Below are 27,813 nucleotides of genomic sequence, written 5' to 3'. Positions count from 1 at the left end.
GTGGAGGAGTGAGGATGTCCAGGGTTATCAGTTTGTGGTCAGATCTGACCAAGGAGGGGGTGATAACAGGTGTGGCACAATGGGCGCCCATATTTGTGATGATTAAATCCAATATGTTGTCCCCTCTAGTGGGGGAACATACTAGTTGTTCAAGGGCATTTGAATTTATAAATTCTATGAATCACTGAGCATAGGAGTTGGAACATTGGTAGTTCACCCAGTCTATACCAGGGTAGTTGAAATCACCCAAGATTATGGTGTTGGGTAGGACCTTTATATTTTCCAGTGTCTCAAGGAATGCAGAGTGAGCATCTTGGGACATGGTGGGCGATCTATAACCGGCTACAACTTGAAATGTGGTTTTGCCTGCTGATAGTTGCGCATAGATGATCTCTGGGGCATCATGCTGCACTACTAACCTGGAGATATGGGTATCCTTGATGAATATGGATACAACTCCGCCCTTTGTAGTGCGATCCGGTAACTGAGGCCGGAAGGTATGATATGAATTGTAATCTGGCAGTGCTGGGGTGCTCTCTTGAGCCTTGAACCAGGTTTCCGTCACTGCACAAACATCGATTTTCTCCATGCTGAGGAGAGCCTCGAGTGTGTGCATTTTGAGGTTGAGACTTCTGGCGTTGAGTAGCATTACCCTTAGTTTTTGGTTACCTGTGCTGGTTATGGTGGTTGGTTTGTCCTTTGAGCCTTACCTAAGAAAGGCACTATGGGGATGGCAAGAGCCTTGGCCAGTGTTCGAAAACCTAGGGGTGACAGGTGCAACCCATCTCTGGCAAAAGAGCGAGGCTTGTCTATCATGTCATCCCAGGCAGACAGACACTGGATCCCCTTAGAATGACACCAAAAGCTTAGACAATTGTTGAAATTGATCATTTTGTCTTTGTATTGTGGTATCATTCTAGGTGAAGGTAGTATGCTACTCAAGGTCAGGGTCATTCCAGCTTGGGCTACATGATCAGAGAGCTCCTCAATGTCTCTTTTCGTGTAGTCCAGGGAGGTACGTCTTAGATCATTCACACCAACATGTACAATGACAGCATCATACTTGCACTTGTTCTGGAGTGACCTAAGTGCCTGTCTTATGTGGTGGATCCGAGCACCCGACAGGCAGCTGACAGTAACCTTCTCCTTGTTCAGCCTGGTGAGTGGAACATCCGTGTGCCTTACTATAGAGTCTCCTATTACTAGCATGTTAGGTATGGTGTTTTGCCTTAAGGGCTGTTGTGAGGCACACTGCTGAGGTGAATTATGTGTTTTCTGGCTTGTGTTTGGGGGTGCAGGTTGCTTGCTTGTCTGCTTTGGAGGGCACTGTTTCTTTTTTAGATTGGTACCTAGTGCTTCCGAATATGTTTTTGTGTATTTATGCGTATGTTTTGCCGGTGCTTGTTTTGTAGATTCATGTGTGACAAGTGGTGTGATGCAAGTGTGTCCCTTATCCTCTTGACTGTCTGTTACAGTCATGGGCTGAGAGCGCTTAGCCTCCAGTCTGGCTGTGTATTTGCATCTTTCACAAGTGTTTGTGTCTAGAGGTAAGAGGAGACGGTTGTCTGTATACATGAGGCAGTTGTGACACTGACTCAGGATGCCCAATTCCACCAGATGAACTGGAGAGTACACCTGAAGCTGACCTCTAGACATGCTTTATAGAGTAAATTGAACTTAAGTCCTGCAGATGATCAAGGGTCTTATGCTATATTATAATAGTGCTGTCTAGGAAATTTGGAGAATAATAGTGCTGTCTAGGAGATTAGGACAAGTGCTGATTTCTGTTTTGCAAGTGCTGCAATAAGAGCAGCTGATCTGAAGCACTTGAGTTGAGGCTTGCCTAGTTCTAAGGGAAAAATTGCAGTGCAGACATTGTAGGGCCGGGAATAGTATACCCCAGCTAACCGGCGCTGCCTGACACTGCTCTGTATGCAACACCACGCAAAAAGAGAGTTGCAGGGTTTTTCCTCTAGATAAGTGAGGAAAGTGAGTACAAGAGCTGTTTTTCTTTAAGCAAGTGAGAAAAGTAAGTACAAAAACTGTTTTCCTGTTGGTAATGAGGAAGATAGAGTGCTATAGTAATTAGTAGCTTATTTAGTGCTTACAAGTTCTGAACAAGTGCTGAGCATGAACAACCAAATTTAAGTGCTAAAACTAAGAATCTGTATCTGCACTAGATGAGTTACAGGACAGAAACAAATGCAAATACAGGCTTTCAAATCAGAAAGTTGAGAGAGATGGAAGAGATTGCCCAAACGGCCAATAACTACAAATTCTGGGCCAGAACCACTACTTATGTGGTAGACAGGTTACCTAGTGCTTACCACTCCCACTGATAAGCTAGAAGGCTTCCCTCTAACACAGAAAGGCTTGGGGGACTCAGAAGCTTACATACAGTCCTGGAAACAGCAAATCTGTATCTGGAACACTAGTTACAGGAAAGGTAGGAAACAGGCTTACAGTTTATTTTTTTCTACAGAAAAGTAGCAAAAACAGTAATAAAAAAACAATTCACATGCAGTGCAAGCTAGCACACTTCAGTATGCAGCAACATTAGACCAAACACAGTTTAAAAATGCAATTAAATTAAAAAGGACTAAAAGCAAGTACAGAAAGAGTTTATTAGGTAGAATGTGGTAAACAGATGAGACGGGGGAGTGTCCCAGATCAAATCTACAGTGGGGTGGGCAACTGCAAAAGCCACCAAATTTAACACTACAAACCAAAAATAGGGAGGGTGGGACAAAACAGTTTCAACAGAGATCTAAGCAAAAACTAACAGTACAAACATTAAAACCAAAAAAATATTCTCAGCTCTGTATATTTGCCGATCAGTCTCTCAGAACAGTGAGACAACAGTTTCAACACAGATGTAAGCAACAATTAAACTCTATAACCAAAAAATATATACTATACTATGCTATAATAATATACTATAAAAAAATATATATATATATATATATATATATATAAAAGATACTATGCCCTAAATGACTTAACTTACTTACAGAGCAAGGCAAATGCAGACGAGAACAGCTGAATGGATGGTTCCAGATCCAAGACAAGACACAAAATGCACACTCTTCCTCTCTGAGAGAGTTCTTAAATTAATATCACATATTACTGCCAGGTTTGCCTGGATTACATCACTTCTTGTCAGCTGCCTTCAGTTCCCAGGCTAACCAGATACTAACATCTCTGTGTTACAAATACTTATCTCTCAGATGTGCTGCTGCTAGGAAGTCACAGAGCAATAACAACACTTTACATTTCAAACCTAGTAATCATTTCTGTTTCAAGAGAATAGAAAGAAACTTCTAGCTCTAGACATCCTATCTCCTTCACTAACACTGAGATAAACACACAATCATAAAACAATTTGATTCCAACTTATTTTCTTAGAGTTTTGCAAGTTAACTCTGTATGTTCCAGCTTCTGCTATTAAAACACACATCCACGGCCTTAAATTCCATTTTGCACAGCTTTTTATTGACTTCCTTGCTTCTTTCATTACTCATCAAAAAGCCTGCAGCTGTCAGTGGCATACAGAGATAACAGCCTGGTTAAGCAGGACCCAGGTGATTCTAATTTAATTAGTGACTCTAGCATTGGACTGGCTAGGCAGATAAGGATGAGAATAAGTAGCTAACATTAGCTCACCTGTTCTGGGAGTAGGTGCACAGTATGAGCAGCAGCATCACTGACCCCCAAAGAGTATTATGGATTGTAGGTAACAGCTACTGAGTGCAATGTGGCTCATACATTGCACTTTAGGCAGGGAGGTGGCCACAGAGTGTATATAGCCATACACAAAAAGCCTCTATGAAGCAGCAGCTTCCAGTGAGGCCACTAGCTGCCATGGGGAGCAAGTTAAGTGTAGAGGGAGGGATCTTTCATGAGAATAAGGACCTGTCTTGCATCTGCCTCTGAAGGGTAATGTATGATTATATATAGGACTCTCAACCCAGTCAGATAATTAATGGGCTATAGGTCTCTTGCCCAGTCTGGGGAATGAATGAGCTACTTCTCATCCTGGAGAGAAAACAAATGGGTCACTACAGTGCCAGAGGGGAGGCTTAAAGCTAGTTGTGAGGTTTAAAAAGAAGATGGCATATGGTTTTGTAATGTCAGAATTCAAATGCAAAGTGAAACTTAGCTGATCTTTTTTTTCCTGTCAGTATTAATCCTGGAGTACTGGAGGAGTGTGTTCTTTCATTATATTTTTCCATATTACTAACTTATCTCATGTTTGGACCTCTTTAACTTAGAGGCCATCATTTATGCAAATCATATTGCCTTTCTTTCTTCATCTCCTAGCTACCAAATCATTAGTCTGCAATTACGAAAGGAAAGGACCAGGCTGAAAATGAAAAATAACTTTCCTCTAAAGTGTTACTAAGTGTAATAAGACCAACCATTTGCAGCTCTGACCCCACAACTGGCAGTTAACATTTCTTAACGATGTTGCATTCAGAACAACTGTAACTAGCAGAAACTTAGGAATCTGATTTGATTCCAATCTATATTTCAATGCTCAAAAGTAAGTAAAGTAGGTAAAAATTAACAGCATACATATATATATATATATATATATATATATATATATATATATATATTTTTTTTTTTTATTATTATTATTTCTAGTTTACCTAATAAGCCCATTGGACAAAAGAGTCCCTTTAGAAAGGGCGACCAGGAAAAAAAAATGTCTGCATGGCTAAATCACATGCTCAAGATTTACACAGCAGGCAAATGGATGTAGAAGGAATAAAACCCTATACCCTTGGCTACAGGAAACAACTCAATAACAGCTCAGATCAATGAACTTCTGCTTTAAATTCCTTTAAGATTTCATGTTGCTTATGTCTTGAAACCAAAACTGCCTCATACTACCTTCAATAAGTAATGCTATTTGCTGAGATTGCAAAGCATCATCCCTCAAGAACACTACTGTTTTACCCTAAAGTAGATTAATTGGTTAGTCATGCTAAGTAGGTACAAGCAAGCAATAGTGATATTTTAATTCTGCACAAATATGTAGTCCCTGCTTACATATCTCCCAAATGTACCTCATTATGAGGAAAGATCCTGTTCTGAGTCTTATACAGTCTGTGTTCCTCAATGAAATGGTCTGTCACACATTCACTGTTAAAAATTGTTTCCTAATATTCATGGCAAATAATACTGAAGCATATTAATTCATCAAAAGAACATTTTATAAGTATAAAGTAACAGCATTTTAACCAACCTGCAAGCTTCCTAGTTGAAGCTCTTAGCAAGCGGTTTGTGTGTGTTCTACATTACAAGAGGCAGTGCTCCCCATTTTAGGAAAGCAATCCTGAGTGTTATGCCTTCTTATTCGCATATTATTCATACCTACCTCTTCTGGTTTTCTCACTTCCACGCACCAATCTTCCAGTACACGGTGAGTTTTAGCTTATCAGGTAAGAAATAAAGCCAAAGCATTCACCATGTCAGCACATGTTGTTTGGAATGAGTTCCCATCTTCCATCATGTCACTGGAGTATATTCAGTCCTTCCATCCTGAGGTAATAAAAACATCTGCTTCTCTGCCCTGCCAATCTAGTATCTGTGAAAAAGTAAATATTGTTAGAACATCTCCTTCATGTCTTTCCCAATCACTGATGAACAGCAGTGGCATTCACAGACTTAGACTAAACATTGGTACTAAGCACTGAGCATTGCCATCTAACTCATTTTCCATCTCTCTACTGCCTGACTTAAAACATCCATAACTGGAGAGGAGAGTAAACAGCGCACAACTTGCCTGAAATGAGAACCTCTGCAGTCATGTGTGTTTACAGAGGTTGCACCCTTCGCAGTAGTTATAGGCTTGTTCCAATTCCAGTTTCTAGTATTATTCTCATTACTGTTCATAATAACAGTGTAGCACATCTGCATGCTGCAGCTCATGCATTTTGGTAAAACATTGACTTTTATTTATTTGTTGTACCTATTTTTCTTCTTCTCTAAACCATCCCTGAAAGTGACCCACAAATTCCCGTGTACTCACCTGGAGAAAAATATAAATGAAATAAAATAAAAAAAAAACTGAAAAAGGCCACATGTTCCAGTACATTTATCTGGTTACAAGAATAATTAATACATTAAATAAAATGGGCCAAAGGTTCTAGGGTACTTAACTGGTTATGAATATAAATTAAAAATAAATAAGTAAATGAATCAAAATGAAAGTGTTCCACAAGCTCCAGTGTAGTTACTGGCTCACAATGTTAAATAACTAAAATAAACTAAAAATGGTAGAATCAGCCTCAGGCCACATGATAAAGTGATTACCACTTTTCCTAAATTTATTTTTCCCCATGCCCCCTTCACTTTTTGGCCTCTTCCTTCCTCCCTTCCTTATGTTATCTGTGGACAGTATGAGATTGAGGGCAATAGTTGGGGATTAGAGCCATCATCTTGCAAGGGTTAGGATGTTTTTATGATCTTAAACTGATAATTTTTGCTGGCCCACAGGAATAATACAGCATTCTACCACAATGAACCTAGTGGGAGTGTATGTATCCATACTTCCACAAAGCATGGCCAGATGATGCACTGCATGGATGGGCCTGCACCAGAATTTCTCACCTTCTACAAGGAACACACATCAGAAGCCTTCCCCAGGTGGTGATCCTGCAACATTGTATGTACCAAGTAATCACTGACACTCTCCCACTCTCATCCCTCCCCAAAAGGCTCTACCAGCAACTGGACAGCTAGCCAGACCTGAGACATCTGTTGCATAGTCAGGGTTTCCTTACTCTATGTCACATAACCAGTCATATTTGAAACATATCTGGGATGTTGTCAAGCTTTCATTATTCTAGGACACAGACAGCCACATCTGAACTAGATCTGATGCATAGTCAGCATTTTGCTACTACATATCATACAGCAAGCCACATCTGAAGCACACCTCACATGTAGTCAAGGTTTCATTATTATATGCCACAAGTCAGACACATTTGAAACATATCTGAGGTGTAGTCAGGGGAATCATTACTATGTGCCACACTGCCAGCCACATCTGAAACACATCAAAGGCATAATTATGGTTCCCTTACTGTATATCCCTTAGCCAGACACATATGAAACATGTCTGAGGCATAGTCAACATTTTATTACTATATGCCATACAGAAGCTGCACTATCCCAAACACAGTCTATGATGAGAGAAGAAGAGGAGCCCACCATAGAAGCAATAAGAAAGGCACAGAGGAAAATGTCACAGGAAAACAGCAGGCTCAGATGAGATCACAGCAGACACGATAAAGATGTTGGGGGAGATAAGGGGAAAATGGCTTCTGGGGGTACTAATAGCAGCGCAGAGAGGAAAGAGTATCCAGGTGACTCAAAGATAAGCATACTGGTGCCATTGTTCAAGAACAAATGGGTCATTTACAACTGTGGGTAGTACAGCGGTATCAGACTCATGTCATATTGCATGAAGGTTCTGGAGAGGGTGATTGATAAATTAATACATAGAGCATGGAAAGTAAAATGGGAGAGGAGCAGTTTGGATTTAGATCAGGATGCTACACAACTGACCCGATGTTAAGATGCTCTAGATGAGGAAAGAGTCCAAATGGACATTCCTAGATTTGGAGAAAGCACATAACAAGGTTCCAAGAAAACTGATTTGGGCAGTCCTGTAGTGGTTCAAAGTCCCAGAAACACTGGTAGAATTAGTGCAGGCTATATACAAGAACCCAATATCTCAAAAACAAAGACAGCTTACTGTCACAGTAGGGTTTGCAGTGGGAGTGCAGTGCACCAAGGTTCATCTCTGACCCACTGCTGTTCACACTGGCAATGGACTACATTAACAAACAGGTACAGATCGACACAGTTGCTGCATGCAGACAATGTGGCATTACAGCAGACTCTGGGCAAGATCTTCAAAGAACTGGGGAATGTAAAGCAAAACCAAAGGCACATGGGATAACAATGAGTGCAGATAAGACAACTGTCATGCCAGCAAATGGTGGACTTCAGAATAGGTTGAGAATTGAGAGAGATAGAAGGAAAAATAGTAAAACAGGTTAGCAGCTTCAAGTGTCTTGGAGTGATGGTTGAGGAGAAGGAAAGTCTGCATAAGGAGGTAAAAGTTAGAAATTTGAGGGGCTGCAGCCAACTGGCACAGAGTATCAAAGGTAGTGTGTGACAGAAGAATGCCAAAGAAGCTGAAAAGTAAGGTTTACAAAACAGTGGCACAGACAGTACTATTCTATGGTACAGAAACCTGGGCAGTAAAGGCAGAGCAGATGAGAAAGCTGGAGGTAATGAAAATTAAGTGCCTGAGATAGGATGCACGCTGTGGGACAGATGAAGAAATGAGGACATAAGAGCAGAAGCCAAAGTAACTCCAATTGCAGAAAAGATCAAAGAGAAAAGATTACTGTGGTTCAGGCACATGTGCAGAAAAGCAGAAGACAATCTGGTGAAGAGGATTTGGGACAGACAGGAAGAAGGTAAGAGGAAACGAGGGCATCCAGCAAAAAGGTGGATAGATTGTGTGAAAGAACACATGCGACAGTCAGCCATTAGTGTTGAAGAAGGCAGGGAGAGTGGCATTGAAAATAGAAGCAGATGGCAAAAGTTGACACGACACCCAAACCCCATGTAGAGAATGAAAAAAGTGGTTGATGATAATGATGCCGCACCTGAAACATATCTGTGGCATTGCCACAGTTTCATTACTATATGCCACATGACCAATTACATCTGAAACACTTATGCAGGAGGTGCTCATAAGTGCCAAGATTAAAGGTGGAAGAACACTAAATAATTCCTGAGTGTCTTTATCATAATGATAAATTACATTTAGAAGCATATGCTAGCAGTTGTATCATGGTCTGTAATCAACAAACATTAAAAGCACTGCTGCTAATTTCAACACATTTTGCATTTATAGTCTGATATCCTCTGCCTATCTGTCTCACATTTTAATGACTAGATGTTAAGAGATACGATATGATGTAGTTATTATTTGTGGTAAATATAAAACAAATGGGATGATATTCTGTATTATCTTTACACAAGGCATCTTCACTGGGGAAGAAGCAGTAATCAATAATTTACCAGATGGATAGGAATGATAAATATACTATTCACAAGATCATCCTGCACTCTTTGCCCTCAATATCTATTACACCTGTTAAATTAACCTTCTGAGCCTAGTCCTTGTGTAAATATTTTTGCGTTGTAAATACTATATCATTTTAGTGTTACAGTGATTAATATAATAATTCAGTGCTAATGTTTTTCTGTGCATCTCTGTTTATGGTAATGCATTGTTGTTATGTAGCAACTTACTGTTCTTTTCTTTGTTTTTTGTCTCAGGTCATATCTGAAAAGGACCTTCAGACTAGTGCACCAGCCTCATTAACAAGTAAAATAAAAGAAATAAGGACATTCTGAATATCCTTTCATTTCCCTCTTGGTCAACACAGGCATTTGTTCTCATCTTCAGTTCATAAAGTACTAGCACTCACATGTCATCAGAAGCTTTCGACACTGTGCCTCATTAAAAAAAACTCCTAGTACAGCTCTCCACAAAGGATGTTTTTACAAACTATTCTTCAGTGGTTTAATGATTACTTGTTAGAATGCTACCAAGCAGTCAAATGGAATTCTACCTTTTCCCTTCATCTACCCATCATTACAAGATTACAAGTGTCCCACAAGTCTCTATCCTTGGTCCTCTTCTATTTCACATTTTTATGAACAATCTTCATACTTCTATACAACAAGCATCCCATGTACACTATGCAGATGATTCCACCTTTATCTGCCTCTCAGACAATTTAGAAAATTTCAAAAAGATTACATCACCTGCCTTTAACTGGGTCTCTATCACAACATCAAAAAGACCAGAGATTGAATGTCATTAACATGGAAAATGCCAGTTATCAAAGTCGCTCACCCCCACTAATTATATATATACCAACTCTTGAGATAGCAGTATAGTGAGGAAAGGGCAAATTTTCCTTTCTTCACTGTACCGCGATTTCACAATAAGCACCTTGATGAACGGCATTTCCGATGTAAATGCCGTTTGATCACCAGTCTTTTCGATTTGGTGATATAGACCCCCTTTAAGTCTATTGAGAACTGGTGTTGTAACCTTCAACACCTTTTTAATCCTAAGAAAACCAAACTCCTTTTATTTTTCTTCAAATCACTTACCCACAAGAAAAATAACTTTAAGATCACTTCCCTAAACAATACTGCAATTGAAATAGTACCCCATAGAAAATTGCTGGGGGCTACAATAGATGACAACATCAAATATAACCTCCAGGAACAGTGCAATATAGAAAAAAAAATAACAAAAAACTAGGAATGCTATACAGGGCATAAAAATTCATTATGGCATTGAGCAGTCACTTTTGCCACTACATACCTACTCCCCTCTCCCATCTTCACTAACCTCCAGACCACCCTAAAATCTAAACTAGAACAATGTTATAACAAGGTAGCTAGAGTTGCAGCTGACATAACACATCCCTATTCTGCACTAAAAATTCTAAATTTTCTAGAATTATCCCACCACCTAAATTATGCCCAACTTCTCAACACACAAATTATATTTAATCCCACTTCCTGTCCAGCTATAAGTACAATTCTCCACCACTGCCTCCCAAGTCACCTTCGATCTTCTGACAAAAATCTGCCTGACATCTATGAGCCCTGCAAAAACCATGGTCAAAGTCTATACTCACACTGCATAGCAAAAGTCTGGAATATGATCCCTGCACCAATCAGGCCAATACATACCATTCAGTTATTTAAATTGCAACTGAAAGAATTCCTCTCAGCCTCTGGCTTTGCACTTACTGCCATCTTGGCTAAAATGTCAGCTCCTTCTCCTCTAATACCTATATACATCCTGTCTCTCCTTTACTTTGTTTCTATTTTGCTTCCTCTTGCCCTTATTTCCCTTACTCTTAGTCATGTTGTTACTCGTTATGTCCCCTGCCTCCCATATCTACCCCGCTTATTACCTCTAACAATGTTTTTTCATCACTGTCCCCTCTCCTCCTCCTTATTCAGTTTGAACATTCCACTCTGACATTTGCTTTACGAGTAAGTAATAAACTCACACTTATAAAGTATTTACCTTGTTTTACTGATGGCATCTGTGGATTATTATACATGTAATACGTGCATTAATATTTGTATTAATCTGTGCAGTTACAGTATATTGGGGGAGCTGCACTCCTGAGTGTGTCATCCTTCTGATAAGATGTTAAACTGATGCCCCATCTGCCTGAGTTAGTGGTAGCTCAGATGGATGCAATAGATCACATGACACCTATTAAAAACAGAAAGGGAAGTTCCCAAATGACCTAGCCAAATTTTCCCTAGTAGACCAAATCCAACCTTGGGTCTTTCCTGAAAAGAGACCACTAGCTTAGTAGGATTAACACAGTCAGCAAAGGATATATAAACAAATAATCATGGTCTACAAACACAAGCTGAAGTGCAACAATCAATGTAATCGTTGCTGTTACAATTTCCACACTACTATGATTTAAGGCAGTTGCTGAAGCAAATAATCTTTTTCCACATACTTAAATGGCATCCTTATTGAAAGAAGGATCTCAATAACTGCTAACTGACAGGGTTGGCCTTGTGGTTGCCTTACCTAGGCTGGATAAGTGAAAACACAAGGTCAGCCCTATTCGTCTGCATTATGGGATGAGTACAGTATCCAGTATCATTGATTCTGACATGCAGAACTGTAAAGTCAAAGTCATTAGGAAAACTCTGGATGTAAGCAATGGTTTTGGTAAACATCCATAAGATTAATTCCAGGGAGGCAGGTCACTGTTATTCTCTCTTAATTGTTACTGACAGATTAAAAACAATCCATTCCTACCCACCTATCCAATTCACTCATTAAGAACCACTTACAAGACGAGCGACATGTACTTATTATTACAGTGCTCCAATTACCTGAAACTCATCTACTTTTTTGCATGTATAGAGCTTGTATGAAATGTAACTAATTAAACCTATGAGAGAATTGGGTTTCTGTGTTCATGCTCAATTTCTGTTGTCTGTTATGACAATGACTCGTTACCTGTTCACTTTGAACTAAATGTGTCATGATGGCTATTCCATGCTGGCATTACCTTATCACTGTAACCACACTGTTTACAGATTACACCATTCTTTATTAAGCCAGAGTAATACTTCTCATGTTGTGAAAACAATTATACTTATTAATTTATTCACTTTTGTTCCTCTAGAAAGTCTGACCCAACAAAAATAGTCCATTTTCAGCAGAGGTGAAAAGCTCCATATTTACAAAAAAACATTGTAACATACAGTATAAAAAAAAGCTGTTAAACAACAAGCAACACTCAGGATAATCATAAAATGATAATTCATACAATCCCGTGTGATATCGGCCAAAAGAAAAGCAGCACCAGGAAAAAGTAAGAACTGTTTATTGTTAATAGAAGTGAGCGCTTTCATTCCTACCATAGGAACTCCATCAAAACAAATAATCTAAAGCACTATTTCATGCATCATATAAAATGGTAAAACAACCTACCGATTAAACTTCCTTGTTAAAACCAACCAAAAAAACAATGTCAAATCTGAAAACGTCCATGAAAACTAAATAATCCCAGAACTTTTAAAGGGACAGACAGTATAAAGTACATATCAAACTTCCACTTGCTTTAACTTCAATATTACTTTGATGGATCATGCATCAGATAACCAAAGGAGACATGTAGCATACAACAATAGTTGCCACTTTAGTTATTTTTTGTCCAAATGTTTATTAACAGTATAGCACCATGGATCTTTCATCACCTGTTCAATGAATGTAAATTTGAAAGAATGCATAGGAAATTGTGCAGTGTGTCTACATAGGGCAATAATGTTCTTACATTTCCTGATATCTAACAGATGTTCATAAATTCTCTCTTAGTTTCCTAGAGGTTTTGCCCACATAAAAAGTCAGGCATGTGTTACAGCATGCAATATAGACAACTTTTTTCGACTCACAAGAGAAATGCCCATTGATACTATATGTACCACTTCAAACTGTGACTTGGTCTCCTACCAAAATGCTTGGGCACTGAGAACACCCACCATATTTGACCATACCTTTGTTCCTATTAATAATAGTCACATTACATTCTAACACTTTTTTTGAAGGATGTATCCTTCTTATAAACAAGATGGAGTCTGTCCCCTATATTTTATTTAATTCTTGATCAAAAGAGAAAATTATCCAATTCTTTTTAAAACAATTAAAAATGCCCTGACTATCAAAGTTATACGTAGTGATAAATAACTTATGCTGATTAATGTCCTGCATTCTCAAAGTATCACTAAAGGTGCGACCTGCCTCAACATTATCTGTATGGGTGTCAACAGCTACATTATTAACCTCCAGAATGAGCTTATAAAAACCTGCCTTTTTTTGTAATAACTTCCTTAATTTTTTCAAAAAATACTTCAGGATAGTCTCCCCTGGTGAACATATCCAGAACTTTATCCAATTCTTTAAGGGAAGCTTGGGTATCCATAATCATCATTGCCATTCTCAAGAGCTGTCCCTTAACCACAGCCTTTTCTGATGTAAAGGAGGCCAACTCATGAAATGCAGATATGTATTACAAAAAGTGGGCTTTCGATAGATATTAGAAAAAAAATCACTGTACTTTAAATCCTTAGTTATTTCCCATCTAAGGAGCACATTTTCTCCTTATTATAAAACCATGAAAATGTTAAGACTACTACTGTACTATTAATATAGTTGAAAATGCGACCAATTTATTTTCAGAGTCAGTTCATAAAATAAAAAAAAAATGTCATCCAAATAACGCATATAAAAAACCCAACATTGTCAAATAACACTATTAAAAAAAACCCTCTTCATTGGGCCATAACCAAGTTCACAAAACTGGGGGCATAATCATCCCCCCATAGCCACCCCAGCAAGAAATCTGGACAAAGGTAAAGATAATGTTTGGACAAAGGCCCAAAAATAGGGACAGATTTTAAATATTGCTGTCAATTCAGTGTTGCTAGAATAACAGGTTTTCCATTATTAGGTATTTTCTGAGGGATGTGAAGTTTGAAATTGAAATGTCTGCCATTATTTATTATTATTTAGTGACTTCAATCTTCATGTTGGTATCCCACAATTCCATTGGAGCAGGCAGGGTTGTATGATTATGTATGCAAATTTATGTTAATCAGTATCCCAATTTCTGGACAGTCGTACCTACTTTTCAAGGCTGATATATAGGAGTATGATAGTTTTATGGGGTATATAGTGTGACAACTAGGATAGAACATGTTCTGCAGTGGATATACTATTGTCAAGGAGTATGTATATAGCTATCATGCATATAGTTTTATGACTCTTGAGTTTATGGTAGGAGATTATATTTTCAGTTTTTATAAATTGGGGGATATAGAGATATCTGTAGTGTTTTTGAGTATTTAATTGCTACTGTGTCAAAATGTGCCCAATCATTTCTGAGGGCATTCTAACATAGAGATAGGCATTGTTTATCATTAATTCCAAATTTCAACCATGATTCCATAATTACTAGAATATCAAAAAAGACAAGTATGCATGTAAGTCAGACAGTTTGTTTCATATGATTTTGAAGTTCATATTGAAAAATATATGCTTGTTCTTGTTTCAGAGAAGGTTACTTTAATGCAGATGTGTTGCTGTTTAGAGGTATGGCACTGGGGTTTGGTCCAGTAATGGGGTGAGTGTCCCCACAAAGCTTAAGTACAAATGAAAAAATCTGATAGTGAGGCAAGTGTTTATATTTTTGTTTTAGAGTTACATTTGGAGCCTTCTTTAGTCATTCATTACTGCATTTTTCCATAAACCCCGATAAATTTATATACAGTCTGGTGCCTTAAACTGTAGTAGAATTCAGTAATGAGAGCATTGTCTTTTTCTGCTCTAGGATTTGTGCTTCAGTTTTTTTTTTTTTTTTTTTTGTTATTTTATTTTGAATTTGTTTACTGGGGTAGAGCACTGATCCCACTGGACCCATTTCAATCTCACCCTGGGAAAAGCACAATAGGTACATGTCAAAGCAAGATATGTAAACAAAAGAAGGGAATACAGATGTTATATGACAAGAGAGACAGCAGTTGCATTTTCCTAGTGTCTCTTGAAATGCGCTTTTATTTGTGAATGGAAAACGGGGCAAGAGAAATGATCTTTAAAAAAAGAAGGGAGAGATTCCCACAGTTTGGGACCAAGGACTGAAAAAGCATGGTCTGTGCAGTGAAGCCTAGTTTGGGGGATTTGGAGGAGAGGACATGACTGGTTAAGATGTATAAGGTTGTATATTGGTGCATCTCTGAATGGTTTGGAAGATAGTGGAGTGAAGGTGTCATTCTGGATAAGTGTAAATAGCTGGGAGGCAAGTTTCATGCGTAGCCAGTTAGCTTTTTCAATGGTTTTGCAATGGTGTTCATTTCATGGGCGACAGAGTGATGAATCTGCAAATGGTATTTGAAGTGGACTGAATGATAGCTATATTTCTTTTAACAACTGTGGCAATTAGCGGGAGACAATATTCTAACTGAGTAGGGTCTGGATAGAAAAGGGGAGATCCTATTAGCCCCAAATAGGAGAGTTGATTTTTTGTGTGTAGAGTCCAGGTGGAGTTGAACATTTTGGAAGATGTCCAACCAAACCTCTAAGTACTTGAATGAAATAACATTTTCAATAGTGTTATGAAGATGATTAAAAACTTTTAGAGGCTTGGAAATAGAGGTGAGTTTTGCTTTTGTTTTAGAGGAGTTTAGCAGTAATTTATTATCCCTGACCCATTGAGCATGGGCATGAAAATTAACCTGGAGTTTGAATTCAAGAAAAAGAGACAGAATGGTTGGAATGGAATAAGAATATCATCAGCATAAAGCAGAGGAGGAAGATGGAGTAAGTCAAAAAAAGTTTTTTAATGTAGTTAGCAAAAGGGAGAGGTGCCAGAATAGATTTTTGAAGGACATCTTCATGCAGACAGTTTTATAGTTGTTGAATTTCCAGTTCTGATCCTACAGTTTTATATTCTGTTTATCATTTACCTGCTTAAAGTTGCTTTCTAGTACCTTTCTATTCCCCTCTTCTTTGTGTATGCCTCACCCCCCCCCCCCAGACATTAAGCTAAAGCTCCTTATAGAATGGCCCATAAAACTGTACCCTGTGAAGCAATAAATATAGAGCACATATTGCGTACAGTCAAGCTTAGAGCAGCTATTTGGGCATTGAGTGGTAATAGCTCTAGATTTAGTGGAATTCAGTATTTTGTAAATATTAAAGTTAGAAGAATTTAGTACTGTTTAGCATAATCTGCCCCCAATAAAGCACCCTTATTAGACTGTACAAACAAGGGACTCTTAATAGCCTTATAACCCCAATACACCACCTCCCTTGTAGCTCACCAATCAAAGGACTGGACAGCATGGATATGAAGTTTTCTAAATTCTCTGTAGCCAGCTTGGTAGATATTGTTATTTTGAGACATTATAGGAATTGGTTCATGTTTACTAACAACCTCTTAATCCTGAAAGGATCCTTATGCAAGAGGTGAACTTATACAATGACAATGACACAGGAGGATAATCTCTCGAATATAAACGCAAATGAGGTTGTCAAAACCACACACACAAAACACCCACCTCACATAGCGCAAAGCATACACATAGAATAATGTATGCTGAGGGCTTAAAAGCAATATTCCTAAATGACAAATATCACCCAGACTGTCTGTTGTCAAAGCTATGCCTTAGCAAGTCCAGAGGCACTCAGAAAAAATAGCACCTAACACCACACATACAGTCGCAATCACTGGAGCATGAAACAGTATGCCCCTAAGGAAAGAAAACATACTTGTCAGGACTCTTGTCATGGGGGACTCTATACACTGATGCCTCTCTAAGCAGGCTGAACGAGGAGAAGACAAGTTCCTTGCTGATCTGGAGCCAGTATCCACCAAACCGTGCACACACTCTAGTCATTACTCCACAGGTATCAGTATAATTCCCATACAATAATCAGACTGAGGTAAGACAAAAATACTCATGCTTATGTCTAAACCCTGACTAACCCAAAATATACCAAGACACAACTAAACCAAACTTAGCTCACAAATGCGATTACCCTTAGTTTTTCTTCTCACACCCTCATACTATATATTTCTTTACTCCTTTATATGTCTCTAATTTCCAATATCAGGAAAATAACTTATTATTCTGCCCACAGTAAATAAACTCCTTCTTACCTAACCTACCTTCTCTTAATCATCATCCTTACTTTCTAACTGAAAATCCTTTTCTTTTAGACACACTTCTCTTATGTGATTGTTTTCCCTGTATATTTATTCCATTGCCAACAATGTTTTTTTATTTCCTGTCTAAATGTAACCTTAATTTTAATTTGTCACTGTTTTAATGTTAATTTTCTAGCTTTCTCTTTAACCTGCATTTTAAGTCTTACTAATTTTTTTTAACGTGGAGCTTTTCTCCCCGGGCCTCTGCTGAAAATGGATATGTATCCAGTCAGACTTTCCCGGTTAACAAATGTAAAATAAATAAATAAAATTGTAGTCAATGTAGATGTAAACGACCTGAGAGATACCTCCCTGGACTATATGAAGAGAGACATTATGGAGTTTTCAGATTATGTGTCTCAGGCTGGTATGAGCCTAACATTGAGCAACATATTACAATCACAGAGGATGATGCCACGATATGAACAAAGGATGACTGATACTAATAATCAGCTGTCTGTCTGCTGCCATTCAAAGGGGATGCACTATTTATCAGTTTGGGAGGACATGGTTAATATTCCACATTCCTTTGCCAAAGATGGTCTGCACCTTTCCCCTCTATACTTTTGAATACTGACTTCTACTTTTTCTACCCCTATAGTCCCTTTTTAGGCAATGCCAGACTGACAAACCTACCAATATAGCAAGATTACCTCAACTGAACCTCAAGGTGTTACTGTTCAGTGCCTGGACTCTGGAGCCTATATAAAAGATTGCACTCCCTCCAAGCCTGCCTCACACTCGAGAATATAGACATTTGTACAGTTACCAAGACATGGTTTAAAGTGGCAGACAGCCTCAAGAATTGTAGGGTGTCAGTGCTTTCCATACTTTTAGACCAGAAACTGCACAGACAAGGGCTAAAGGTGAAGATGTCTCAATGTGCACCGGTAATAACCATACCTCTAAGATGGACAAACAGGATGACACACTAAGTTCCTCCATGTGCAGATCTCCACAGACAAAATCACGTAATATATCCTAGCCAGTTATACACAAACCCCCATGTCACAAGAAGCTCACAATGCATACTGGGACCTACTGGTGATAGTTAACATCCAAAGTAACACCCTACTAATAAGAGTTTAATTACCACACTATAGACTGGCAAACTAAGATTAACTATGTAATCCCAGTAAAACACATAACAGTTAGCAACTATTCCAAGGCAAACTACATTTCATTAAGTCATGGTTTGCCAAAATTCAATGCCCTTTCAAACCCCGAGAGCACAGCAGCCTGTGAAAAGTTGTTCTCAGAAACTCTGTACAACAATGTCAATGGTTGCACAGATGCTGCTGTATCTCCCAGATGCAAGCCCAGAACTAGCCCCAGAAACAAACTGCCCTGGTGGCATCCCAAATTAACAGGATTTGCAACAAAAGGACAATATGGAAAAAAAACAGGTACTTTGCATTAAGATAAAAACTCTCTCATCAAACTAAATATGGAGCTAAGGGGGCTAACCAGGTCAAACAAAGCTAACTATGAGGTTAAGATTGCCTCCCAGTTGAAAAATAACTATAAGACCTTCTTAAGCTATGTCAGAAACTTCAGGGGCAGCACACAGCAATGTGCTGAACTAGTGGATAATAGTGCCACATTCACTAAGCCCGGTGATATAGTGAACCTGTTAGCAGACAAATTCAGATCCAATTTTACCCCACCCCACCCCCAACCATCGCAAAAGAAATACCCTCAAACATAACTCTTCCAGCTACAACTATGGACCATGTACTAATGCCAAGAACATGGTCTTAATGGGCCCTGATAGCATCCTGGGATGCTTTCTGAACAGTCTAAAATATGACTTATGAGGACCCCCTGAAGCCACTGCTCAACTATCATTTTAAAATTGTGCCATGAGAAAAGAGGACTGTAATGGTCATCCCCTTGGAAGGACCTTCAATAGATCCTGGAAACTACAGACCCATTAGTCTGACTCATGTTATTTCCAAAGCCATGTAAATGATTATCATGGAAATTATCAATAAGGAGATATGAAACCTCCAAATACTGGATCAATCCCAGTTTGGCTTTGACAAAGGAAGGTAATGCTTAATGAACCTGGTAGACTTCCTTGAAAATGGCACTAAGGCAATAACAGTGCATACTACCAACCTAGAACTGCCTAAAGCATTTGATACAGTACCACACTTGGGGATTGTCAGCAAACTTATGGAACTAGGCAAAACCCCTTTAGAACATGCTGGAGAGTTAGCTGGCTCATAGATAGGACCATATAACTAACCCTCACAACACATCCTTCTCACCCTCATACTCTCTTATTTCCCCCCACCTATATTCCTCTGAAAACATCCTTCTCTTTCGACATAAACTTATCTCCTCTTATGCTAACTTTTCAACCATAACTGTTAGCAAACCCCTCCAATTCACAAAACAACTCAATCTCATCTCCCTGCTAACTACTCACATAGAATATTATATACTACACCTGATAACCGCTCTCATATCTGGAGACATCCATCCTAACCCAGGACCCACCACTACTACTGCTATAAATAAATCTCTATTATTCACTTCCTTAAATTCTCAAAGCGTAGTAAACAAAGTCCCAAACCTACATGCTTGGCTCATACATAATAAACCTGACATCCTCACTATTTCAGAAACCTGGCTAAAACCACACATTAAAGACTCTGAAATAGTTCCTCCTAACTACTCCATCATAAGAAAAGACAGACCTCACAAAAAAGGTGGAGGAGTAGCCCTTCTATACACTTCCTCCCTAGTAGTTACTCCATATAACAAACCTACTCCACACTTTAACAATGCCGAACTTCTCCTTACAATGCTGCAAATCAACAATCACAAACATATATGTATAGCTTCCCTGTACATCCCACCAGGGGACAATATTTCCACACTTGAACTCATCCTCTCCTGGCTATCTAGTAACATTAAAAATGAAACCATAATCCTAGGAGATGTTAATATTAACTGGGCCCTTATACAGTCTCCTACAAACCCCACTAACATCAACCTCTACAATTTCTCACAACTGATCACTTTGGTGACCCACCCTGCTAAAAACCCCCTCCAATGGGAGTATATTGGATTGGATTCTAGTCTCCCACCCTAACTACTTCACCAACACTGGCACTCTTCCCGACCCACTTGGTGACCACTTACCCACCTTTACCCACCGGCTTCCCACTATCCTTCAGCATACTCACAACCACATTACAATCCGTGACCACAAAAACTTCGACCCAGTAATCTTTTCAAGCTCACTGCAAGCAATTAATTGGAACTGTCTAAAAACACTATCCCTTGACGATGCAGTCTCATACTTTAACTCAACTTTCTTAAAAGTACTTGACTCCCAAGCTCCTTTACAGACTAAAAGAATAAAAACTAAATCAGCCTCATGGCTCTCCAAAACTACTCTTGCTATCATGAGACATAGAGACAAAGTCTGGGGACGCTACCAAAAACACAAGACAGCACCACTCCTTAACGAATATAAAATGCTCCAAGACAAAGTAAAGAAGCTCATTACTTCTGATCGTCAAAACTACTTCTCTACACTCCAAAACCAAAATAAAAACAACCCACAGAAATTCTGGAAAGGGATCTCTACTCTCCTTCACCCCAGCAAACCGGATACTCCCACCCCAGACCCAAATGCTCCAGATCATGACTTAGCCATCCAATTCAATTCCTTCTTTATTGATTCAATTTCTAAATTAACCTCCTCATTCTCTAACACCTCTTTACTATCTAATACCCCCTTACCCACCCCCACTATTTCTATTTCTATACCCTACTCCTCACCCACTAACTCCTCTACCCCCTCTTCTACACCTACTCTATCCCCATCTCCACCTCCCCAAAACTCCCCTCCTGACTGCCCCTCTTCTCATTAAATCCAATACCAACATCTACTATTAAGAAACTTCTTCAGAAATTGAAACCATGTACCAATGCTCCTGATAACACATTCTTACTTTCTCAGTATAGCCGCTGAAACCCTTGCCTACCCCATTAGCATTTTAATTAACCGCTCTCTACAAGAATACACAGTTCCCCAAATCTGGAAACAAGCCTTTATTATACCTCTACATAAAGGTGGTAACAATAATAACATTACTAATTTCCATCCCATAGCCATCCTGTCCCCCATTTCTAAACTCTTAGAAAAATGTGTCCAACTTCAGCTCCTTCCTCACCTCCTAGACAACCATCTTATAACTCCTACACAGCACGGTTTCAGACCTAATCATAGCACCATGACAGCCCTCCTCTCCTTCCTTGAGGTTGTAAATAAAGCCCGTGACTCTGGAAAAATTGTTTCCACCTTACTTCTTGACCTCTCCAAAGCCTTTGATACTATCTCACATAGCCTGCTCTTAAACAAACTCTCCAAACTTCACCTATCCTCCTCCTCTTTGAACTGGTTCTCTAGCTACCTATCTAACAGAAGCCAAGCTGTAAATTGGAAAAAAGCTACCTCCTCTTTCCTTGGTACCCCTACAGGAGTTCCCCAAGGCTCCATACTGGGTCCTCTTCTCTTCAACATCTTTATAAATGACTTCCACAAATCTATCCCTTTCTCTAGCATCATCCAATATGCAGATGACTCAACTATCATCTGTTCTGCCTCTTCTATTACTACCCTACAAAAACTTACTCAAGATGCCCTCTCTTCCACAGAACAATGGATGCTATGTAATCATCTAGCTCTCAATGCTTCCAAAACCAAACTAATGTTATTTACTCCTTCTAAAGTCATCCCTCCCGACATGGGTACCTTCTCAATTACTACTCTACACAACTCACCTCTTGAAATAGTGTCAGAAACCAAGCTTCTTGGGGTCCAAATCGATAACCAACTGAAATTTAACTCCCACCTGCAAATTAACATCAAAAAAACACACCAGAAGCTTGGCATGCTTTATAGACAGAACACCTACCTCACATCTGCCACTAAAATCACTCTTTCTACCTCCTTCCTAATACCATCCCTTCTATATGGTGCCCCACTACTAACTAATCTTCAGTCCTGTTTAAAAAAACAACTTACTTCCTGCTATAACAAAATTGCTAAATTTGCCACCAGCCAAAAGTCCTCCACCCACCACTGCATCTCCCTCCATAAGCTAAAATGGCTAGAACTTCCCAATCAACTAACTTATACTCAACTAACTCTAGCCCATAAGCTTATTCTCAACCCTTCCCTCTGTCCCTCTCTTTCTTCTGCCTTTAAAATGCACCTACCTAACAGAGTTCTAAGGTCAAATAATCAAAATCTACTCGAAGTACACAAACCGACTCATCCCCCAGGCAAAAACCTTCTTTCCTTCAGCCTCCCTACCTCCACTCATCCGCACCACCTCTAACCACTCTGCCTTCAAAAGTCTCTTCACCTTCATCTAGCTTCTCAGTGGGAATGCGCTTGTTCCCACTCCACATAACTAACTCTACTTAATTCACCCTCAATACCATATTCTACTTCTATAGCTATGATATTTATTCTCTAATCAGTATTATGTTACATTTATTTAATTACTAGTACGTTTCTTCCTATTGTTTTAACTGTTATGACTGCTATTCTAAATTGATGAGTTCTACATTTGTTTGTTTACACAATATTAATAACTCTCTGTACTAATATTGTTACTGTTAAATGTTGAAAATACCTTCTGTTATGGAGCTTTTCTCCCCAGGACTCCATTGAAAACAGGTTCTTTATGGCCCAATGGACTATCCTGGTAAACCAACGGCAATAAATAAAATAAATAAAGAGGTTAAGGTAGGAGAGGCCACTTCCAGAAAAGAAGCTGTTCAACAATGGATTCTCGCAGGCTCTGTGTTGCTGGCTCCTCCTTGGCATGTAAATCCTGGAGGTAAAACCCATACCAAAGGCCTCTGGCTGACCAAGTTTGCAGATGATTGCAAATGGGGGCAGTCAATGATTCCCCACCAAAGATGAAAACACCCTTCAAGATGGTCTAACATAGACAAATGTTTGCTGTCAAAACCATGGCTTAAAACTAATACTGAGAAATGCATTATCGTAGCTTTTGAGAAGTCAGACACTCTGTGAAACTATTTCATCAATAAAACACCTCTAAAAGTTGATTCACTGATCAGGGATCTGGGAGCCCATGTAAATAGTAACCTAGCTTTCAACCAGCATATGTCCAAGGTAGCGAGAAAATCCTTCTATGTTGCTCAACTCCTAAGTAAGGGCATTTCTTCTATGTCCACAGATGTCATTGTACTGCTTTACCCGGCCCTCATCAGACCCATCACAGAATATGATGCCCACTTTGTTATGTACCTGACCAAACACATGCAGCAACCGCAGTGTACACAAAAAGAATATAAGGAGCTAACAAAATGTCCTATGCTGATTGTCTCAAAGCCTTGCCTCTTTACTCTGTATCATCCAGGCTACTGACAAGGCATCCCTGGACCCTGTTTTGATGAATCATGTGCACATCTGCAAAACAAAGACCACCAAAACTGCTAGATCAAAAGACCTAAATTTTGATTGCAATATAAATAGTACATGTTGGAGAAACAGATATGTTTCTCAGAGAATTTCCATTCTGTGGAACAGGTTCCCCATACATATGACTCAGAGTTTCTCCCTAACCCTATTTAAGGGCAATTTGGACCAATGGGTTGGTTCACCCCTGGTCTGGCACCTATGTCTCTGATGGACAAAAGAAGTCAGTAAATCAATACCTATATAAATCAAATTTGTGGGTCATATTTGGGTTCACTGGTTAGGTTTCTAAGGGCGCTAGTGGTCGTTAGGCTAGTATATACCTATGAACCTATGGATAGGATGGTTTTATTGTGAAATACAATGTGTTGTAAACTAGTGCTGTTGTACAAACTAGGTTATATGTTGTGAGGGTAGGAAACTGAGTTGTTGTGGTGGTGTTGTGCTTGGTGTGAGAAGTAAAGTGAAGCGGGAGATGTATGTTGTATTCAGTGAAGTGTGTAAGCATGAGAAGAAAAGTTAATGTAAGCATATGAATGAGTAGCATTATGGTTATGGTGTACATTATGAGTACATTCAGACAGCAATTGCAGGACCTACTAGATATAACAGAACACCAGGAATTGGTGCTGATAACAGGTGATCTGAATGCACACATTAGGGAGACAGAACAGGATATGAGGACTGCCTGGGTCCACATGGCTGGGGCAACAGGAATGAAGGAGTGGCCTTTCTAGACTTCTGTCAAATGGCTTGATGGTGGTCAACACATGGTATAGCAAGACAGACATTGACAAGGTCACATACGAGAGTCATCGATATGCATCTCAGGTTGACTTCCTCCTAATGAAAGGGCACTGGGGTAGAATCAGTGACTGCATAACTCTCCTGAGTGATACAGTTGGCCCACAGCATAAACCACCAATTGCCACAATCAGCTGTAAGCAGTAGTTGAGATGGCTCTAAGGTCAACAGAGACTAGGCTAAAGACCTGGAGGTTGAATAGAGAGAAAGCACAGGAGTTCAAGGAATTACTCAGGGGTCTAGCACCTCAGGAAAAAAAGGAGGTGGAGGTGAAGTAAAATGGCAGTGCCTCAAAAATAGCATTTGTGAGGACTATAGAACAGATGCATGGCTAATGCAGGCATGGAATATGGTACATAAGGAAAGCTGGTGGTGGAATGCAAAAATCTTGGAAGTCATCAAAATAAAGAATGAGTGCTGGAAAAAGCTAGAGATAGAAAAGACAGACCAGGCTAAGATGAACTACTGGGTGGCTAAAAAAGGGGCTAATAGAGAACATGTAAACACAAAGAACAAGACACCACCGGTATACTAACAACTTCAGGAAACTGAGGCACTAGATGTCAAAAAGAAACTCTATCAAGCTGCAAGGCAAGGACATAAAGATAAAGAACACATTCATCAGATGCCTTTCATACATGATGAAGGCAAAAATCTGCTCACCAGTCCACATAGCATCAAAGGCAGATGGCAGGAGTACATCCACCAGCTTCTGAATGAGGAAAACTCCATATAAAATGTACCACCCCAGAGCACAGCCTGTGATAGAAGAAAAGGAGGAGCTTACCCTAGAAGAACTAAGAACAGCACTAAGGAAAATGAAGCATCCGAAATGAAATACAGCATCCATGGGACCAGATGACAGCCCAGGCTGTGTACTACGTGAACTACAACATGAACTGGCACCTCATCTAACTTTAATCATACCCTCACCTCAGGCTTCATGTCCACTGAGTGGCGCACAGCTACAGTTATCCCACTCCACAAGGAGAGATCCACCTTGGATCCTGGGAACTTACTGCCCCATCAGTCTGACAAGCCTGATCTGCAAGGCTATGTAATGTATTATCATGGAACTTATAAACAAATATATTGGCAACCTTCAAACACTGGACCCCACCCAGTTTGGGTTCATGAAGGGCTGATCTTGTCTCCTGAGCCTGACTGACTTCTTCGAATCAGTCTCCAGAGCTGTAGATGAAGGTAAGGCAGTCCACACAGCCTGTCTGGACCTCGCCAAGGCCTTTGACACCATCCCCGACTCTGGAATCATAGACAAACTTACTAAGCTGGGCATTAATCCCTACATCACCCAACGGGTTGCCAACTGGCTTACTGACAGAACCCACACTGTAAAAGTAGCTGACTCCAAATCCAGCTCCAAACAAGTGACAAGTGGAATACCTCAGGGTTCAGTCCTGGACCAGTCTTGTTTGGCATCTACTTCTCTGAAGTACAGGCCAACACTAAGGGTCTATGGCTAACAAAGTTCACAGATGACTGCAAACTGGGAGCCATTAATGAATCCCCAAATGATGTGGATACTCTACAAAAGGGCCTTATAGAAACAGATGCTTGGTGCCAGAGCCATGGGCTCAAGCTAAATGCAAAAATGTATAGTTATCCCCTTTGGGAAAAAACATGTACCCATGAATTACCAAATAGGTGGCAGTATGCTAAACACCAAAAGTGTGATAAGAGACTTAGGGACACAGGTGGACAGTGGTCTCACCTGCAATAACCACATCGCCACAACAGTCAGGAAATCCTTCTGTGTAGCACACCTCATCACTAAGGGCTTTTCATCCAGAAAAAAGGAGGTCATTGTCCCACTGTACTCATCCCTCATTAGACCCATTATAAAATACAATGCCCCATTTGGTATGTACCTCTCAAGACATCTGCAACAACTGGAAAGGCCACAGAAATACCTCACTAAAAGAATCACAGGCCTAAAACAGATGCCCTATGCTGACCACCTTAAACAACTCCAGCTATACTCTGTCACATATTGTCTACTCAGAGGCGATCTCTGCTTAACATACAAGGCCATGTCATACCCAGAGCTGTTGGACATGCTACACTTAAAGAAATCCCAGTCCCTCAGATCCACACGATCCAGGGATCTAAACCTTGTCATCACAATAAACAAAACATGCTGGAGGAATAGGTTCCTGACCCAGAGACTCCCCAGACTCTGGAATAGACTGCCCATACATGTCAAGCAGAGCGCCTCCTTGGCCCTCTTCAAAAGGAACCTTGACGACTGGATGGGAGAAAGGAAATTCACCCCAGGGATCACGTCAGTCACCCTGTTAGACAGGGGTCCAGGAAAGTAATTAGTGTGGGAAGAAATAGCCAGGGAATTGTTATGGCTAGACTTGTATAGGCCCTAGGGCTGATAGCCTAGTACCAACCTATGAAGTCAGGGAAAGCAACTAGATCAGATAAGTTTCAGATAAGATCAGGTTTCAGAAGATATGATAAAGATGTCGGGGAAGATAAGGGAGAAATGGTACTCATAGCAGTATGGAGAGAAAGGTATATCCCAGATGACTGGAGCATAGGCATACCAGTGCCTGTGTACAAGAATAAAGGGGACATTCACAACTGTGGGTAGTACATGGTTATCAAACTCCTGTCACACTGCATGAAAGTTCTAGAGAGAGTGAGTGATAATAAATACACATATTAGAAAGTAAGATGGGAGATGAGCAGTTTGGATTTAGATCAGGATGCAGCACAACTGGACAGTTATTTGCAGTGAGACCGGATGTTGAGAAGAAGCTAGAGATGAGGAAAAAGTCCAACTGAGCTTTCATAGACTTAAAGAAAGCAGATGAGAATATCTGAAAAAAGATGATTTGTGCAGTCCTATGGTTTGAAGTCCCAGAAACATCAGGGGAATGACCAGGCTATGTAAATGTACCCAATGACTCAAGCAGGAATAGTGTTCTGTCTCAAAGAGGGCTTCCCAGTGGGAGTGGGTGTTCATCAAGGTTCATCTCAGAGCCCACTGCTTTTCATACTGGCAATGGACTACATTACAAACAGGTCAGATGGGACAGCTAAAAAATTTCTGCATACATAACATGTGGCATTACAAATGGACTCTCAGCAAGAACTTTGACAAAGGATAGAGGAGTAGAATGCAAAATGTAACAC

General features: G+C 39.7%; 1 protein-coding gene across 1 annotated transcript in view; it reads right to left on the bottom strand.

Annotated features, from left to right (window-relative positions):
- The window catches only part of ECEL1 (endothelin converting enzyme like 1), a 2,857,191-nt gene that overhangs the window by 2,756,625 nt on the left and 72,753 nt on the right, over positions 1–27,813 (bottom strand). The window contains exon 2 of the mRNA XM_044070676.1: positions 5,384–5,593. The gene's annotated coding sequence lies outside the window, so the exon portion shown is untranslated. The remainder of the gene's footprint in view (positions 1–5,383; positions 5,594–27,813) is intronic.

The sequence above is a fragment of the Protopterus annectens genome, chromosome 4.part1 (assembly GCF_019279795.1).
Source record: "Protopterus annectens isolate FY-2018-M chromosome 4.part1, PAN1.0, whole genome shotgun sequence".
Classification (NCBI taxonomy): Eukaryota; Metazoa; Chordata; order Ceratodontiformes; family Protopteridae; genus Protopterus; species Protopterus annectens.
The sequence above is the reverse complement of the archived record's forward strand: the minus strand, read 5'-3'. Positions and strand labels throughout refer to the sequence as shown.